Below are 4,832 nucleotides of genomic sequence, written 5' to 3'. Positions count from 1 at the left end.
AGGGGAGTCACGGAAATGGAAAGCTCCCGAATTTCAAAGGGATCAGTGGTAATACTGCTGCATGCAGAGTGGAATTAGCCTGTGGAACTCACTGCCACAAGGTAGCAAGGCGGCCCGAGTCTGGCGGTATGAAAAAGGGATCCCACGTGTCTACAGCTAACAGGAGTCGCACCAGTAAGGGCTACAACCCTCCATGCTCCAGGGCACCAACCAAGGCCCAGCTGAGGGGGTCAGGAGGAGACTTGCCTGCGGGCACATTAGCCCACAGCTGCAGGAGCGGGTGCTGGCCCCTGCCTAAGCGCACGATGGCAATTCCTGTGTTCCTGCCCCGCCAGCGGCAGACAGGAGGGGCCAGCTGCAAAATGGAAGAGACGCCGAGGGGACACGCGGAGGAAGGAACGAGCCAAGGGGAGGGTGGCAGGAGCCTGAGAAGGAGCAGGGGCGGGGGAGGCGCCAGGACGGCACAGGCTGGAATGAGGGCCGAGGGGAAGGAAACACGAGAGCGAGTGGGAGGGGGCTAAGGAGGAGAAACGGGAGGCGCATTCGCTAGCCCGGCAGCAGGCACAGCCGGGACCGGGGACAGGCCCCAAGTGCCTGGTTCCTCGGCGAGTGTCTCGGCAGCGAAAGGCGGCCTGGTCCGCGCTGCCCGGCCCGCGTCGTGCTGCAGTCGGGCAGGGGGCTATGGCAAAGCCGACATTCCTGTGGGTGCACCACAATGGTCTGATTTTCCCTTGGGTTCAGCGTCACCCAGCGCCCACCGCGGGGCCTCCAGGGACTGCTGCTCAAGTACATCAAGCCCCATGGCCCCGGCCAGACTACATCTCCCCCGATGCACCACGGTGTCCTCTCTGCCCTGGTGCATCCTGGGAGTGCCACGAACACCGGAGCTGGTATCGGAGTGGGAAGGAGGTACCCACACGCCAGCTCCCATAGGGCCAGGTGGGCACAGGGTAATCAAAGCGGTTCAGTGTCCCACTCAAAAAGGTTCAGAATCGCTCAGTCTGGAGAGTTTTGATATTTCCACTTTTCACCCCGGGCTGGACAAACAGGGACAACGCGGCGCTGCCCCGAGAGCAGGCGGGGCTGGCCCATGGGCCTCTGGCAGCTCAGGCGTCGAGGGGCCGGCTCTGCAGGGTAAACGCTACTCCAGCCCCTTGCACCCGCCAGGGCTGCGACTGAGTCCCTGCAGCCCGTTACCTGTTTGACTTTGGCCACATCACTGATAAACAGCTCGTCATCGACAACTCCAGCAACTTCTTCAGCTGGCTCAGCTCCATGACAAAACCGTCTCCGAGTTTGCATGCGTGTGTGTATTCGGGTGCTCAGGAAGGGGGACGGCTGCCCCTCCAGACCTGCCAGGGGGAACATGGGCTGGTGCCTGCTGAAGATCTGGGCCCCTTTGTTTACTCTTCCCTTGTGACTATTGTGTGACCAACCCAGGGTCTGTCGCCTTGCGCCGCGAGCGGCTCACCTCAGCAATGACCCCGGAGAGTCCTGGGTTGCACAGCAGCAGCCAGCGCCTCAGCGTGATGCCATTCATCTTGTTCTGGAACTTCTCCGGCTCCAGCTCATAGAAATCTTTGAAGCGCAAATGCACGGGCACAAGGGGAGGCTCTGACAGGGCCGTTCCAGCTGCATTGGATAAAACCGTCCCCTCAGATGCCCCAGGCTCCACTTCCAGCTCCACTGAAATCTCTCTGCCGCCCTCAGCCGGACCTGTCCCCGGCCCCACAGCCGCTCCCATCACCCCAGCAGCTGGAACGGGGGTTCCACGGCGAGGCTGCTCTAAGTCGCACAAGGCGATACAGGGCAAAGCGGAGTGTGAGGAGCTGCAAAAGGAGCTCACCAAACTCAGGGACTGGCCAACAAAATGGCAAATGAAATTCAATGAGAAATGTAAATTAATGCCCATTGGAAAAAATAATCCCGAGTTCATTGCCCAGACGCATTCGCCCGCCGCTTCCTAGCCCCCACAGGAGCCAAGCAAGCAGGGTCTCCCCCACAGGGACATCCCAGGCTCTTCGAAGGAGACGACGGGCTGGCCTGGGCCCCTCCGCAGGCAGCCTGGCGCGATGGAGCTGGGCCGGCCCCTCGACTTGCCGCCTTTCAAGCAGCCTTGGACAACGCTTTAGCTGCCCCTACAGACCAGCCCTGCTCTGGTGAGGGGACGGGCTAGGCCACAGGGCCACTGTCTCCGCAATTTGACGGCCCCCCCACTCCGCAGGTAAAAAGCGGCCAGACTGAGTCAGACCAAAGGCCCATCTACCCCTGTGTCCTGTCGGTCCACAGTGGCCAGTGCTAGATGGCCCACACGGAGTGAACAGAACAGGGAATCTTCAAGCAATCCCTCTCTTGTCACCCATTCCTAGCCTCTGACAGAGGCCAGGGACATGATTCCTATGTATCCTGGCTAATAGCCATTGATGGACCTAACCTCCATGAATTATCTAGTTCTTTCTTAAACCCTGTTAAAGTCCTGGTCTTCACACCATCCTCTGGCGAGGAGTTCTACAGGTTGACTGTGCGCTGCGTGAAGAAAAACTTCCTTTGGTTTGTTTTAAACCAGCTGCCTATTAATTTCGTTTGATGACCCATAGTTCTCATGTTATGGAAATAACTTTTCCTTATTCACTTTTTCCACACCAGTCATGATTTTATAGACCTCTGTCATATCCCCCTTAGTCTCCTCTTTTCTAAGATGAAATCTCCAAGTCCTTCAAATCTCTCTCCAGATGGGACCTGTTCCAAACCCCGAATCATTTTTGTTGCCCTTTTCTGAACCTTTCCAATACCAAAATATATTTTTTGAGATGAGGCGACCACATCTGTCCGCAGTATTCAAGATGTGGGTGTAACATGGTTTTATACAGAGGCAATAAGATATTCTCTGTCTTATTCTCTATCCCTTTGTTAATGATTCCTAACATTGTTTGCTTTTTTGATGGCCGCTGCATATTAAGTAGATATTTTCAGAGAACTCTCCTCAATGACTCCAAGATCTCTCGAGTAGTTGTAGCTAAATTAGTCCCCATCATATTGTATGTATAGTTGGAATTATGTTTTCCAATGAGCATTAATTTACATTTCTCAACATTAAATTTCATTTGCCATTTTGTTTCCCAATCACTTAGTTTGGTGAGATCCTTTTGAAGCTCTTCACAGTCTGTTTTGGTCTTAACTATCTTGAGCAGTTTGGTATCATCTTCAAATTTTGCCACCTCATTGTTTACCTCTTTCTTGAGATCATTCATAAATAAGTTGAATAGGATTAGTCCCAATATGGGGACCCCACTAGTTACCTCTCTCCATTCTGAAAACTGACCATTTATTCCTACCCTTTGTTTCCTGTCTTTTAACCAGTTATCAATCCACGAAAGGACCTTCCCTCTTATCCCATGACAATTTACTTTACTTAAGGACCTTTGGTGAGGGACTTTGTCAAAGGTGTTCCGGAAATCTAAGTACACTATATCTACTGGATCCCCCTTGTCCACATATTTGTTAACCTCCTCAAAGAACTCTAGCAGATTAGTAAGGCAGGCTTTCCCTTTACAGAAGCCATGTTGACTTTTCCTCAACAAATTATGTTCATCTATTTGTCTGACAATTTTATTCTTTACTATAGTTTCAACTAATTTGCCCGGTACTGATGTTAGATTTACTGGTCTGTAATTGGCAGGAACACCTCTAGAGCCCTTTTAAAATATCGGTGTCACGTTAGCTAACTTCCAATCATTAGGTATAGAAGCTGATTTAAAGACTAGGTTACAAACCACAGTTAATAGTTCTGCAATTTACCATGAGTTCTTTCAGAACTCTTGGGTGAATGCCCTCTGGTCCAGGGTGACTTGTTAAGTTTATCAGTTTGTTCCAAAACCTCCTCTAATGACACCTCACTCCGGGACAATTCCTCAGGTCTGTCACCTAAAAGGAATGGCTCAGGTTTGGGAATCTCCCCAATATCCTCAGCCAGGAAGACTGAAGCAAAGAATCATTTAGCTTCTCTGCAATGACTTTATCATATCTGAATGCTCCTTTAGCATCTCGATCGTCCAAGGGCCCCACTTGTCGTCTAGCCGGCTTCCTGCTTCCGATGTACTTAAACATTTTGCTATTACTATCTGAGTTTTTGGCTAGCTGCTCTTCATACTACTTTTTGGCTTTTCTTATTATATTTTTACACTTCATTTGACAAAGTTTATGCTCCTTTCTATTTTCCTCACTAGGATTTGACTTCCACTTTTTAAACAATGCCCTTTTCTCTTTTTAAAGTCACAAAACATTTCTCCAGCCTTATTCTCAGTTTAGCCCAAGCAGTTCATGTTTGGCAAAGTCATTAGCTGGGTCTTCAATCGAACGTATCAGGCAACCTTCCTAAGACCCTGCTACCAGTCCCGATATATTCGAGAGACAAGAATTGCTAGGCTGGGCCAGACCCGGTCTATCTAGTTCAGTGTCCGCTATGCCAGCATCCACCATCAGCTGCTTCAGAGAAAGACCAGTGAGGACACAGTAACCACAGGGCAACTGACAGTCAGTAGCTGCCTTATGGCAAGGAAACCAAGCCCAACCCTTCTTAAGTTAAGCCCATTGGTCTTCTCCTTACGCTCCTGGTCAAAGCAAAGGGATTTGGTGCCTCTGACACCTCCAGAGCAGTTTTTATCCCAGGTTCGGTTTGCAGTCAGCAGTTCAGACTCTTCTCTTGCAGCACGCCGGGATGCAGTGGTTTCCCATTAGCACTTAGTAAAGGTAAGCGACTCTCAGTGCAGTGACTTGCCCTAGAGAGGCAAACGCTCCGCAGCGCCACGCATTAATCCAGAGACGAAACATCC

This window comes from Pelodiscus sinensis, chromosome 3 (genome assembly GCF_052426305.1).
Source record: "Pelodiscus sinensis isolate ZL-2025 chromosome 3, ASM5242630v1, whole genome shotgun sequence".
Taxonomy (NCBI): Eukaryota; Metazoa; Chordata; order Testudines; family Trionychidae; genus Pelodiscus; species Pelodiscus sinensis.
Note: the sequence above shows the minus strand (reverse complement) of the source record.